General features: G+C 33.0%; 1 pseudogene; it reads right to left on the reverse strand.

The window, feature by feature from the left end:
• LOC112915844 (protein Jade-1 pseudogene) overlaps positions 1 to 14,617 on the reverse strand; it is a 152,895-nt pseudogene extending 138,278 nt beyond the window's left edge.
• Between the last annotated feature and the right edge of the window lie 1,821 nt (positions 14,618 to 16,438).

Consider the following 16,438-nt stretch of genomic DNA (forward strand, 5'->3'; position numbering starts at 1 on the left):
AGCTATCACTACTACTTACTTACTAGAATGCCTAAAATATAAAATACTGGCAATACAAACTGCTGGCAAGTATATGAAGCAGTTAGAACTCTTACAAATTTCTTGTACAAATGTAAATTATTGCATCCACTCTAGAAAACAGTTTTATAGTTTCTAATAAAATCGATCATGCATGGCCACATATCCCAGTAATCCTGTTCCTGGGCACCAACACTGCAGAATCATGATCTTTAATTTGCACACAAATCTATACACAAGTCTTTGTAGTAGCTCTGTTCACAGTATGGACTAGAAACTACTCAGAGGTCTTTAGCTAGTGAATGGCTAAACAAACTGTACATCAATGCGATAGAATACTACTCAGCAATAAAAAACAAACATACCATTAACACACAGAACAACTTGGAAAAAGGCTGTTTGCTTAGTGAAAGAAGTCATTCTCACAAGGTCATATGCCATAGGATTTCATTATTATGGTGTTCTTTAAAGGTACAACTATTCTGATGGAGTACAGATTAGTGGTTGTCAGGGTCAGGGTTTAGGAAAATATATTATAGTGGGATGGTATGAGAGAATTTGGGGAAGTGAGGAAGCAATGGAGTTCTTTATCTGAATGTGATAATGCTTCACTACAGATAATGAATCTATATGGGTGTTAAAATTCATTCAGCTGAATTGTCAGACAATAACAATTTTACTGTATAATTTAAAATACTTTTAAATGCAATAAAAACCTGGGGAAAACATGAATGAGAGGACTAAAATCCCAAATAATATAGTGTGACTTACTTTTTTAAACTTAATGAAATTTTCCTGGACAAAATGTTACACACTTAGGCACTAAGAAAATTTAGATTAATGGATTGTTCAAAAAAGATTGTCATCAAATAAAATGGGCTTTTAAAAAATTAGATGCATATGATGGTGAGGATTACAGATTATTATTATTATTAATATTAATAATAATATAACATATTATTATTGTTATATTGATGTCAGTATAATATCAGGAGAAATATGAAAGAGCAAACACTGAATTTCAAAGGAAAATTATTGTCAGTTGCGCTTCTGTCTAGTTTACAAATACATATCATAGCAGAACACTCTCAATTTATTTTTGATAAGATTTCTGTGCTAATAGATCTGAGAAATGTGATAGATGAAGTGTACCTACTTAATCTTCATTACTAGAAATGACCCTTGGAGAAATCCAAATATTCTATTACATACAGATTTCCTAGAATACTAGATTCATGTTTTAACACCACAATTTCAATAGAACAAACTAAGCTTCATGTGCATTTACGGTAATGGATTTCTGAGGTTAGCAATACAATTTTAAAAACCAATAGTAATAACCAATCCAAAAGATTGTTGTAAGAAGTAAATTTATTACCAGATTTCAAGTGTGTGATACAGTGTTCATAGAATATATAGCAAAGGATTAATAAATAGTGTATTTTATGGAATTTTTTAGTTTATGAAAATTCCCAATGCTGAGGAAAGTTGTCTGCTCTAGGTTATTCTGTAAGTTATTGAGTTTAAGCAAAGTTCAGGGTGTTAGACATTGTGAGAGACATCAGCAATGAAGTCATAAATATGGTAGCAACCTATTCCTGAGGTGCAGGAAACAGAGAAAAATATGATGTTTTATAAAAAAGTTTTATGATTATTATCAAGGTTTACGTTTATAAAAATTAAGGTTACACAAAAATAGATTTATCTTTACTTTATTAGGATTTTATGTATATATTTTAGAGAAAGAGAGAAAGGTTGAAAGGGAGAGAAAATCTCAGACTCTGTACTAAGCATGGACCCCAAAGTGTGTGTGTCTTCATCTCCTGACTCTGAGATCATGACCCATCAAAACAAAAGTTGGAGGCTTAACCAACTATGCCACTCTGGTGCAATTTTTCTGACTTTAAAGTTAGTGAAGTATCTATTAGAAATTTAGGTTAAAAAAGAAAATTGTGCAATCTAGGTCATTCTTTTTAAGAAGAACAATTTTGTTATGTTTTTGCATTTTTAAACTAATGATCTTTGGGAAAGAGTGTGATCACACAACTTGCAGTAGATATAAAAATGTTAGTCTTCACATGTAATTATTTAAGCAAATACTCTTAAAAGACTTACTATTTGCTAATCTGTTAAATAAAACAGACTATTATTGAGGATTAAATGAAGTGAAATAATAATATAAGTTACCTAGTAAAACCTGAATGAAAATAAATGTTTTAGATGTATAGAATTGGCTACATATCTTGTTATTTACTTTTAATAATAACAATAATACAATGACTGTACATAGATGATCAAGAATCCTGTATTATTTTTAAATTAGGTGATATAAATGTGATTATAAATCCAAATTATTAAATAATATTTTGACAACTCAAATTCAAATAAGTTGTCTAAATCAGAAGTCTATAAAAATTAATAAAGCAAACAGCTAGCTAATAGGTCAGAGTCAGCATTTTTTGTCTAAAAGAGGTTAATTTAGAAGACAAGTTTATATTCACCTTCACCTCAAATCAGAGATCTCATGATATCCTGAACTTATCAACACAAACAGTTCATTACTCTTTATAAACCAGCCAATACTAAATTGTACCATATTGTTAATATGTTTATACCTATGGCTATTCATCTGGTATCATAATGAATCTTGAGAATGAAAGAGAAGGATTTAATGGAATGACCCTGAAAATAATAGTAATTTGTTTAACTAAATTGCTTGTCTCTGATTTTATTACCATCGTCAATTATTTTGGAGTCTTAAATTCTTAACTCTTCCAATTTTTTAAAGCTTTTAAAGAACTATATTTTCTATGTGAACTATACCATAAAAGCACCAATGTAAATTCAGCTCTTACTTTTAGTTTTAAAACCTCATTCTAAATTTTTCACTTTGGCAATCAAGACTCAAGAGCAAAGACAGCTACTCCCTGTATAGCTTATTTAAAAAAGAATGAGACAAATCTAGAATTAGTTGTCATCCCACTTTCTACCCCCATATTTATGATTTGAATTAAACTACCATCGGTATCTAGCTACTGCACCATTCTGTAACCATAACATGACTATCACTGCACCAGTTACAGAGGATGAAATACTTATATGTGGAATCTAAAAAACAAAACAAATAAATAAGAAGAATGGAAGAGGAGAAGGAGGAGGAGGAGGAGGAGGAGGAGGAGGAGGAGGAGAAGGAGAAGGAGAAGGAGAAGGAGAAGAAGAAGAAGAAGAAGAAGAAGAAGAAGAAGAAGAATTTGACCTGTTAATACAGAGAAAAAACTGTTGATTGCCAGAGAGAAGGGGGCTGAAAGGATGCTCAAAATGAGTGAAAAAGAGTGGGAGACACTGGCTTTAGGTAGGGAATAAATAGGTCACAGGAATAAATGACAGCACAGAGTATACAGTTGATGATACAATAGTGTTGTATGGTGACACATGGTTGCTATACTTGTGAATATAGCATAATGTATAGAGAAGTTGAAGCACTATGTATACATCTTAAGCTAATGGAATATTGTATATCACCTTTTTTTCAATTAAAGAAATAAAACAAATAGGAGCAAAAGTGAAATATGATGCCCTTCTCATGGAGCTTATGGCCTAGTCAGAGATGGAACAGTAAACAAATAAATTTTTTAAAAAGGATAAATAATCACAGATTGAGCTATGTGCTTCAAAGAAAAGCAATAATTTTCCAAAGGGAGTATGTTAGAAAAAAACCTGACTGTTAGAAAAAAACCTGACCAGGCCTCGGTTTAGAGAGTTTAAATGACCTAATATCTTTATTGTAATGGATTCTTAGAAATTAACTAGCTAAAGTCATACTGGATTGGGAAGTGGGGTTAATTCTGTCCTAGCAGGCAATGTGAGCAAAGGCTCAATGGCAAAAAGGAAGAAGGAAATGAAGAAAAACTTATCTGGCTGAAGATTTTAGAAGAGAATGGTGAGAAAAGGGTTTAAACCCATAAGGCCTGCTGGGTACTTTTAAGGATATTGGTTTTCATCTTAAGGACAACAGGAAATTATTGAAGGGTTTTAATATTGAAGTCGATAGTAAACCATTACAGGATAATTAATTCATTTGCCTTTTTTTATACAAAACAGGCAAGAGATATTGGTAGCTTATAATAGGAGGCTGTGGACATAGGAAGAAGTGAGCCATTACAAATATTATTCTGTAAAAATATGTGAGTACTATTTGCGTAAGAAAATTTAGTGATATTCAAATAAAGTAATTCTGTTTCTCAAAAAAAAATCTGCTTCTTCAAATGTATGAAGGCCACTGAGCTAAGGGGGAAAAAAACTATTTGTATAATTTAAAGAAGTGTATTGATTTATTGCATTTCTGGAGCACTCCTAGAGCCTTCCCAGGAGTATAGGTAATGATACCAATTGCTTCTTCTTTCCATCAAAGCACAGTTCATAACTTTTGTGGATAGTATGTCTGCCCAAGGTCTAAAGATCTGAAGAGTTAAGTTTAAATTTTGCTATTATTCATATAGTGCTAAGGCTGCTTGAAGTTAACTGTGATAAACTAGCCATTTTAGTGAATGATCTGAACAGTATTCTCAGCAGCACCGGGTGCAAATTTATTCAAATTGACACTAAGGAAGTCATAGATCTCTCATTTGAAACACATAGTATTTTTCTGTGTGCCAAGAAAGTTAAAGAAGATAAAGATTTGTCTAGCAAACCAGCATGAATGCAAAAGCCAAAGCACAACTGCAATTTATAAGCTGTTCTTGCGTGGTTTGGGATCGGTATATCTACAATATCAGAAGACTGGTTTTTTTGTAATGGATTTTAAGTCATCTGAGAATCTGTGGCTCATAAAGGGGGATGAAATAGGGAGAAAACTTTTGGGAGACAAAGGAAAAGCATTATAATATCAAATGGATCTAGGACAATTGACAGAAGTGATCTGAGAAGAGCTATGTTGTCAATAGCGCTATACTGACTACTTCAATTAATAATCAGTGCAATCCTTGAAGTCAGTATTATTATTATCTCTGTTTTATGGTGGAAAATATTTAGGAAGTAAAGTGATTTGCAAAAATTACAGAATTTACAATTTATAGAATCTGAATCTGAACCAGTGATCTCTCTGAATTAAGAATCACGCTGATGTAGGAATGAGTGAGGGGCAAATGGGGCTAGGCAAGGAAAGATAAGGGAAAGGCCCCAGGGTCACCTACCCATTTCAAGAAAACAAAGATAAGCCAGTAAAAACAGAAGAAAATAAACCTGACTTTCTAGCTCTAAAACGTTAGTGAGTATTCCCTTTAATGGCTACTGAGAAATCCCAGATGTAGAGAAATGTTATGGAGAGAAGGGAACACCTTGTTTGTGCTCATGTTATTCAGAAAAGAAACAACTTGTTTGTTACAAATCCACTATATTTGTTCTAAATATAGACATATTTACAAATCTGCCTGGATACTGACAAGAAATTTACCAAGTCCCCTGGTCAGTTTCCCATAAAAGACCAAAAAAGCCCTCAATGGCAACCCTGTCAAGGCTCTTCTTGCTTTTCAGAGCTTTTTCTGTATCTCTGCTTAATAAACTACTATAGCTTTGCTCACTCTCTGTTGTCCACAGGATTCATTCTTTGACTCCATGAGACAAGAACCAAGCTCTCCCATATCAATTGTACTAAACCATCCTTCCACCTGCTCAAGGGTTCATCAGAAAGCCAACCCTAGAAAATGTCCCTGCAAAATGGAGATTCTCATTCTGGAATATGGAGAATGAAATAATATTTTGTACTTCCTTTTTGATTTAAAAATATAAGGCTAAATACTGTAATTTGTTAAATGAAGAGCATCTACATTTCATCAGCTTCCTGCTATTCTTATTTACGTTATGCTTTAAAGAATTATTAAGAATTATTGGGTCAGCAAAAAAAGAAGAAAAACAACACTTCCTAGATGGAGATACCTCAGACTGACCACTGATTGCAGTCAGAAACTGAAATCCTAAAGCAAAACTTAGTAATTCTGATATTTAAGGAAACAAAAAATAAAACGATGGCACTGTTCTATGCCTTGGAATAAGAGTCTGTGTTGAGAACATTTATTTGACATCAAAAACCAAAATGAAACTGAAAGCAAAATAAAACAAAATGAGTGGCAGGAGGGAGGCATTCAGATATTTGTTTAAAGTAGGACAAATTAGGATTCCCTGACAAAGCAAATATAGCTCAAAAATCTGTAATTTCTCTTACCAACTGGCTAAAAGCACATATCTTATGCAATGGTGAAAAATCCCCATTATCTGATGGTTGTTTTTCAGTGAAGTCATGTTTCACCAGCTCTTTATTTTGATCCATACCAGGGTAAGCTTATCAATTGGTCCTTTATCTGCTGACTTGATTTCATTTTTTCTTCATTTTCCACCTCTTACTCTTCCCCTAACCCCTACCTGCTCACCAAATGCATGTTTAGACTACAAAATCAGTTCATTCCACTTCTTGCATTTTTTAAAAGTTTTTATTATTTATTTATTTATTTATTTATTTATTTATTTATTTATTTATTTATGAGAGAGAGAGAGAGAAAGGCAGAGACACAGGTAGAGGGAGAAGCAGGCTCCATGAAGGGAGCCCGACGTGGGACTCAATCCTGGCTCCCCAGGATCACACCCTGGGCTGAAGGCAGCACTAAACCGCTCAGCCACCCAGGCTGCCCTACTTCTTGCATTTTGGATATTTCCTTTCATTCAGTTTGAATGTTCACCTCTCCTTTTTCATCCATCTTTAACACACTTCTAATACACAAACTGACCTTTTCAGAAAATGACTTTTTCAGAAAAGCTTTTTGGATTAAGCCTGAAGGAGTGAAGTTAACTTTTATGGCTATTCTAAACTATAGGATTATGCTTAGAAGAAACAAATTAGACCAATAGATATGACACATTTCTTTCTTCTTCCAGCCCTACAACTATGGCCCTACAACTTGAGGAAATTTGCATATCTGAGTACCAGTTCACATGCACACACACACACACACACACACAATCTACAACACACATACATGTATGCACACACGAATAATATAGATACAAATATATAGAAGCCTGAGAAAGTAGTCTGATTATATTTGTTTTTAAGCAATAATTAAATAACTGTTATCCATGAAAAATGTGTCATTGACAACTTAATCACACTAATAGTTATTGAGTTCATGGAAAGCCAGTAGTAAAGCAGACATGGAATACATCCTACTTAACACCGGTTGCAAAAGGTTAGTTTATGGTAAGAAGTCAAATTAATCTTTGATAGAAATTAAAAGAGTGATTAGCCCTGGAGGTTGAAGGATAAGTGTGAAAATGAACTAGATATATTATATATCTTGACCCTGTTGGTGGTTAAGTAAATTCATCAACTTTTGTACTTTACTAAATATAACTATTCTTCAGTAAATGTTTTAAAGTAAAAAACAAATCTGTGGGATATATATACTATCAAATACATATACTATAAAATATATATATAATCTCCAACAATATCTAGGTAAATTGCACATTTCTCCCAAGCCTTTCTTGAAAATTATATTTTGCCCTACTTTTAAGAAAGTTATTGCAACAGAATTATTCTATAAAGTCATCACAGGGGCCACCTGGGTTGCTCAGTGGTGTAGTGTCTGCCTTTGGCTCAGGTCCTGATCCTGGGGTCCTGGGATCAGTCCTGCATTGGGCTCCCTGCAGGGAGTCTATTTCTCCCTCTGCCTATATTTCTACGTCTCTCTCTCTCTCTCTGTTTCTAATGAATAAGTAAATACAATCTTTAAAAAAAGTTGTCACAGAAAATGCCATTTATAATGTATTAATATCTCAAAAATAAAATTATTACCAATAATAACTGTCCTATTAGGTCATGCCAAAGAAAATTATGCTCATTATTTTATTTCTCTCCCATCCTTTTTCCTCAAGCTGTACATACAAGCTGAGAGCAATATAATTTTACCCAAGTGGGAAATGAACTATATTTTATTTTATTTTATTTTATTTTATTTTACTTTATTTTATTTTATTTATTTTATTTTATTTTTTTAAAGATTGTATTTATTTATTTATTGATGAGAGACACACACAGAGAGAGAGGAAGAGACACAGGCAGAGGCAGAAGCAGGCTCCAGGCAGGGAGCCTGACGTGGGACTAGATCCGGGGTCTCCAGGATCACACCCTGGGCTTAAGGTAGCGTTAAACTGCTGAACCACTCAGGCTGCCAGGAAATGAACTATTTTAATAAGTTAAGTGTGTATCACATTTATATTGAATATTTACTGAAAGCAGAGGCAAATCCAAATTTTGGGATTTGAAGCTCATATAAATGCAAAGGTGGAGGTTACTTTAAAAAGTGAGCAACTTCATGAGTAATTATTTATAGTGAAAATATACACTGAGAACAGATCAGTTACAAATTTTTAAAACATTAATATCAAAATGACATTACTAAAAATAATTAATTGCCTGACATCTAAAAGTAAATAATTTTCTAGATTTTTCATGCATTTGACAAAATATTGTGGCCTCACCTTTTTTTGGCGGGGTCGAGATTGATTATTGTCTCTAATGCTAGCGGTTTACTAAATTGTTTACTAAATTGTTTTACTAAATTGTTCTAATTATTATTTAGAGCTTAGGAATTTTCCTTTCATCTTCACAACTTATTTGTAATCTTAGTCACATTTTGATTGTGAAATTGGGAATAAAATTTAAACTGTGCTGGGGATACAAGCTGTAAAATGTTAAAGCATTTCCAGTGTTCTTGTGCATTTGCTTATTTTACATATTTTTGAATTGATACTCATAACCAGTTTATTGTCATTATGCACAGTGTACTGGCATATTCGAGTTTTAGCTTACTTTCATTGATTGATGCATTTCATTTCACATAAGCAAGAGATTTAAATGTTTCCTAAATGTTCATATGATCCACCCTCTTAATTAATCAAACAATGCAAAAGTTTTGATTTCTCATTCAGATTTTATCTCCTCCTTTTTTCTATTTATTTGTTTATTTATTATAAAAGTTTTATTTATTTATTCATGAGAGATACAGAGAGAGAGGCAGAGACACAAGCAGAGGGAGAAGCAGGCTCTCTGCAGAGAGCCTGATGTAGGACTTGATCTCAAGACCTTGGGATCGTGACCTGAGCCACTCAGGTGCCCTTTATCTCCTCCTCTTAATGAGTTACTGAAATGATAATATTTGTTATTTTATTTAAAAATATATATTTTTATTTATCTTTATTCTGTTTTTCAAAATCTATTCTTTTAACTGACTGTTCACTATTAACTATTAATACGTACTTATCACATTGATAGAAAGTTTTATTTTCTTCATATGTCCAAATCAGAAGTTAATAATTTTTCACTTGTTTTATTCTAGTGCCTCAAAATACCTTTTAAAAATGCAGTTAAAATATCTTATCTAGCTTAATAGATAATGCATATCCCCTGAGAAAAAAAAAGAATATGGCACTTCTTATAATTGTATATGCTATATGATCAAGTATATTTATAACAGATAAGCATTTCCATTTTCAATGGCATCAATGAAAACCAAATTCACTGCTTATAATTTTGCATACTGCTAAAATTTTGCATAGAATTTCCATAGACAAACTTCCAGCTCCATGTATTTCAAATTCTGTTTCTCATATACCATTCACATACTCCAGAGTATGTCAAAGTAACACATCTGGCTTTGCATCTTTCCATTTTGATGCTGGCTGAATCAGCAGAATGAGAAGTCATTCCTGAAAGTCATTTTAATACCAGGATGACTAGGAATAAAAATCATACAGGAAACTGACTGAAGCAAATGAGTACATTCTACAAAACTTAGCCTAAATATATCAGCAAGTGAGTTTCTCTTAGCTAGATCATAAAAGTGCTTATAGCCTCTCCAAGTCACCCAACAAGAAGAGCAGTAAGATGTGCAATACAATGGAAGTCAGAGTGAAAAGAGGTAGCAGTCTTAACTGTGATTAAAATATCTTTTGCTTTGCAAATTTTATAAAAATATAACTTTGAGGACACATTTATAGGCCTCCTCTTATTACTTCAAGAGCAGTCATTTTTTTTTTTCAGGGTTTCTGAAGCTTAAAATCACTAGCTTTATGCTTAATCTGCTTGTGACTGTAGGAGGGATCAATGAAACCCCTTGCCTCATTTCTGTTATGTTTTCCATTTCTCTTAATTTACACTTTGAAATGATATTCAACAATTTACCAATCTTGCATATTTTTTAACTGTAATAGCCTTTAAATCTGTGCTTATTTTCTGGGGCACCTGGGTGGCTCAGTGGTTGAGTGGTCTGCCTTTGGCTCAGGTCATGATCCTGGGGTCCTGGGGTTGAGTCCTGCATCAGGCACCCCATAGTGAGTCTGCTTCTCCCTCTGTCTCTGCCACTCTCTCTCTCTCATCAATCAACAATCAATCAATCAATCAATCGGTGCTTATTTTCTGTTCTCTACTCATTTTTCCTATTTTAATTTGACCCTTTTGGTTATCATCTACTTTATCATCTATTCATTTTCCAATTAATGGCTACAGCTCCTGTTCCTTATCTGCTCAATTTTGTTTCATACATGTTGTCATTATCAAGATTTCAAATCATATCAAGACCTTCCAATTTATGTCATATTCCTGCCTTGCTCATACCCCTTTAATGTTCTCCATGGTCTACTGAATTAGTTATAAACTCCTGAGCCAGCTTTCAAGGCTACCTACAATTTTGCTTTATTCTATCTTTGCAAATAATAATAATAAACAGTTTAACAAAGAATACATATTTCTGTAACTACAAGTAGTTCATACTTTGACACCAATGCTTATTGCCTACTTCATGATCTCTAATCTTTAGCATAGAAATGTACACATATTCAACTTTTGTTGAAATAAAGTGAAAGACAGCAACATATTGGACTAATGTAGATACAATGAACTTTCAAATAGAATCTCTCTCTAAAAGTTGTATTTTACATTAGCTAAGGTCTAGACATTTGTAGATAAGAAATATACTAACCTAAGTTCACAAGTGATCTAATTTTATCAAATTTTTAGAGAAAGATTTTATCTGTTTGAGAGAGGAAAAGAGAGACAGAACATCAGCATGAGCATGAGCAGGGAGAAGGAAGCAGAGGAGAGGGAGAAGCAGATTACCTGTTGAGTAAGCAGATTACCTGGGTCCAACCCAGGACCTCGAGATCATTACTCGAGCTGAAGACAGATGCTCAAACTACTGAGACACCCAGCGGCCCCATACTTTACTAACTTTTAATGCCTATTTACAATGATCAGTACTGCACAGTTGTCTTTTATTTTCATATCACATGCAGTTTAGGATCTACAAATGATTTTAGCATCCTTTTTCCTTAATACTGTTTTGAGAAAATTAGTCACTCTCTGTATCAGTCAAAACTCAATCTGGGAAGTATAGCTACTAATCTATTTTCGTTGACAATATTTATTATAGGTAATAGATCTTACACAAATGTGAGCAAAACTGGAGAAATAAAGTTCTGGATGAGAGGATGAGAGGATCAGAAAGTCACTAGCCAATTTACCAGAAGCAATAGTGCAGGAGCACAAAGTGAATAATAAGAAATATCAAAGGAACCAAGGATCCAGTGCCAAAATGGAACTAAAAAGAGGTATTTCTGGAACGTTCTATAGTAAGCTCTTGTACTATGTAGTTACCATCACTGTGGACCTGAGACCACTCTTGGTCAGGAGGAAGAGCTGAATGTGGAGTGGAGAATAATGGACAACTTAGGGCCTTTGATTTGACTGACCACAAAATAATTCAATTTTAGCATCGACTATAAGAATACAGATTTTTCTCCATCTCACTCACTAAATCGTCCTACTATTGACTTAAAAATCCACAGACTTTTAATTTTATTTAATCTATTTTTCATAGCAAAATATATTTTTCTTTATTCTACTCAATCCATGATCATACCATGATATATATATATATGTGTGTGTGTGTATAAATATATATCATATAAATATCGTGTATACACTCATAATATCCATAAATTCATGATATATCTGTATTTATTTTTATATCTTTAGTACAAGTTGTATTGTCTTCAATGGCACTGCGGTGTGTATTTTATTAAAATCTATTCTTTTTTTTAATTTTACGATTTCATTTATTGGTGTTCAATTTGCCAACATACAGAATAAGACCCAGTGCTCATCCCGTCAAGTGCCCCCCTCAGTGCCCATCACCCTTAAAATCTATTCTGCTGGGCACACAGTGAACCCTCTCAATCTAGAAATATGTATATTTTTTTTTTTTTAAGAAAAAGGAGTTGTCTTGCATAATCTCATTATGCCTATAATAATTTGTGTGTGTGTGTGTATTCTCATCTCTATTCCTAAGACTCTTATCTCTCATCTGTAGTCAAATTTTAAGTTTATTTTCCAAGGAAATTATTCATTTAATTGATTTTGAAATTCAATTGAGGTTATTTTTGTGAATTATAGTCTCATGTTTTCTTCCCCTAGGTAACATATCTTTGAAATAATTTTACATGTTCTCCTGAGTTTATGAATTTATTTTAGAGAAAAATATATTTATCTGCCAAACAAAGCAATTTAGTAATCAGCATGAAGTGTTTATGTATCTACTTAATCTACATAGATACTAATTGCATGGTTTGTAAGTTCAAAACACATGTGGTTAATTGTCATTTTTTTAATTCTGTCTTTTCAAACATGCTTCAAATGATATGTCTAGTAGCTAATGATTATCTTCTAAAATGTAACTTGAAAATTACTTTTGTTTGCAATATCTGTTTTTTTAAATTTTTAATATAAATTTTCCTCTAAGAAATATAACTATTTTATTTTTTAATTTTTTTAAAAAAGATTTTATTTATTTATTCATGAGAGACACACAGAGAGAGGCAGAGGCACAGGCAGAGGGAGAAGCAGGATCCATGCAGGGAGCCTGATGTGGGACTGGATCCCGGGTCTCCAGGATGAGGCCCTGGGCTGAAGGTGGCGCTAAACCGCTGAGCCACCAGGGCTGCCTAAAGTATAACTATTTTAATGATCTTTTTTCTAGATTACCATCTCTAAATTATAATGTCATAGAACCATGAAGATAGGATGCACTTTAGTTTTTCATTCATTCAGTTTATACTTATTGTTCAGTCTTTGTAATGTAAACACTGAGCTAAGCATTCAGGAAAGACACGAAAGATAATTCCTACCCTTTAAAAGTTCCCCATATAGCAATGAAATGAGGCAAGTTAGTATCACTTGTAATACAGTGAGATGAGTGCTATAAATTCAGAGAAGGGGAATGACTTAGAATGTGGGAAGGTATAATGTATTTTTATATTGCAGACCCACAGCAACTGAATTTGGAGAGTTCTGTTTCCAGAAATTTATTTTGGGAACAATAATGCATATGTTGCTACCTCTTCAATTCCTGACATTCAGGTCCCTGATCTCATACTTTTATAATATCCTTCTCCATTTCTCTTTATCCCCTCACATTTCAATAACTTTTTCATTAATTTTATTCTTAATTTCAAGAAGATATTCCAGATTTTTGGAAAGAAAATCTTGCCTTTGTAAAGCCACATTTTGGGAAAGTGTGTCCCATTTGTGCGACAATTGTCTCACATCCCTTTTCTCAAGTCTCTCTAAAAGTCCTTTTGCTAAAAGGTAGGAAATTTGGAATCACCAACTCTGAAAAATGAGGAAATAAGGTAGAGATTCTCTTAATATTATTTTTAAGAGATTTTTATGTATTTATTTGACAGAAAGAGAGAGAACACAAGCAGGGGGAGCAGCAGAGGGAGATAGAAAAAGAGATCCCCATTGAGGAGGGAGCCTGATGTAGGACTCAATCCCAGGACCCTAGGATCATGACCTGAGCCAAAGGCAGATGCTTAACCAACTAAGCCACAAAGGTGCCACTCTTTTAATATTCTTCATGCTGGAAAAAAATTTTCCTAATGAGAAGATAATATTGGAGCATGAAATAAATATTCCAAATTGTGATAATTGCTAAATACAAGGGAGGGCAAATGAATCTTAATGACTCTATTATGTGTACTACTTTATGTGTGTTAATGTGTTAGGTCATTTAATTCTAACTACAGTCTGATGAACTTTGCATTACCAAAAATTGCTGGGCAACAATCATATCATATGTGTAATTCTGTACATCTGATCTTAGATTTAGAGGAAACTATGGTGCTCAAAATCAATTTTGTGTTACTACACTTAGGATTATGATAGTAACTACATTTAAATTGCTATGTTTTAATCAATTAATTTTTCCCCCTTCTCCCTCCAACACACACACACACACACACACACACACATATACACACACAATTCATACTTAGTTTGTTAAGGATTCAAGTGTATGACCAATGAACTGAGCGTATTAGTTAAATCCTACTTATCCTTTATGTCTTCCAGGAAGTCTACGCTGAACCCAGAAGTTCAGAGGGGCCAGCTACATAATTTGTGTAAATGAAAATAAAACCATGAGGAGTCTACGGCCGTACCACCCTGAACGTGCCTGATCTCCTCTGATCTCGGAAAAACATGAGGCCTCATGGTCGAAAATCATTAAAACTTTAAGAAAATGACAGCAAAGTATTAATTCAAACACAGGGTTTTGTTTGACTGTATATATTGCATGTTCATAAAGATGGCTGAGTCCAGATTAAATATTTCTTTTTAGTTAATTTATGGTAAGGTGATCTAGTATATCTGTTACTCCTTGTACTAGTTTGCTAGGGCTGCCATAACACAGTACGATAGACTGTGGCTTGAACAATAGGAATTTTCTCACTATTTTAGGGGCTGGTATTGTGAGTGAGGCTTCTCTCCTTGGCTTGTACATGGCTGCTTAGCCCTTGACCTCTACATTGTTTTTTCTTCTACCTGTGTCCAAATCTCCTTTTATTATAAGATTAATAGTCATATTGAATAAAATCTCATTCTAATAACCTCATTTTAACTTAATTACCTCTTTAAAAACCTCATCTCCAAATACAGTCACATTTTGAGGTTCTAATATATGTATCTTATGATAACACAATTCAGCTCCTGAACAACTCTGTTACAGATATAGACTCTCAGGGCAGTGGTCCTGTTTGTTATTTATCACACTAAATTCTGCATCTATCATATTCAATGGGAAAAAAGTAAACCTGCAATAAATATTAGGTATTTGAAAAAATTAATAAGGGAATCAGTGCCGGTGTATATAGCAGAGATTTTTATGGTCCGTTGTCATAGGCATTTCAAGCTTCAGAACTGAGGTTCCTGAGACTGAGTGAGCATTTTCCAAGATGGTAAAAAGAAAAAAAAAAAAAAGTGCTGGACTTGTAATTGTAAATTTCATGAGATAAGTCATTACCCACAGTTTTGTTTGAATTTTTGTCTGTATCTATATGGAATGTCAGGTAAAATATAGTAATTAAACAATTCTTTAAAAATAAAGATTGGTACTTTAGAAAGCTTATTTTTAAACATACTCAACTTACAAAAAACATATGGTAAAATAGTCAAGGTTTTGAAAATTATTTTTAAGTGGAAATGCTAACTTATTTAGCATTTTACTTTGGGTTAATAGATAATTTTATTACTTTAGAAATAAAGGTGAATTTTATAACTTCATTCAAAGTTTAGTTCTAATTTATTAGTTACCAAATATTGCTGAAATATCAAAAACTCACTAGAGCATGTGATTTTATTTCATGAAATATTGGGTCAAATGTATTACAAAGATTCATCTGCATATAAAAGACATTAGGCAACTAGATTGAAGATACTCATAAACACAATCTACATAATCTGAAAAACGGTGTGCTCTAAACTGAATGAGGTAGACATTTTTTAAAGTAATAGACTTTAACTTTATTCTGCTAACAAAGTAATAAAACCTATTAGATAGATGTTAAAATTAGAAATCAATTAACTTGTACATAGGTCCAAATTGAAAATTCTCCTGGAATTAAGTACAAAAATAATATTTTAAGTAACTTTGTCTCTACTAGATTCTCTTGGGCCTTTTGAAAATATTATTCTCAAGTTTTTCTTATTTTTTGAGATAAAAATAGTATTCAACTGTTGTTCCTTCTTATTTTCTCTAGCTGTTTAGTTAGAACCATAACTGGGCCAAGATGCACAAATATGAAAGGATACTGAAGTGGACTAAGCCCCAAAATTCCATAAATAGAAACTGCTAACCCATCCCTCTGTTTTTACACAATGTGACCTTGGTTCTTCCTGTAGGGAAGAAAATAAATATCTCCTTTCTGGTCCAGGAAAAGATCTAGGTCCAACTCTTCTTTTACCTGTTTGCTTCTTCCAAATAAACAATTGTAAATGTGTAATTCTGAGGATTCTAAATACAAATTTCATAAAGAA

Source organism: Vulpes vulpes, chromosome 11, assembly GCF_048418805.1.
Source record: "Vulpes vulpes isolate BD-2025 chromosome 11, VulVul3, whole genome shotgun sequence".
Lineage (NCBI taxonomy): Eukaryota > Metazoa > Chordata > Mammalia > Carnivora > Canidae > Vulpes > Vulpes vulpes.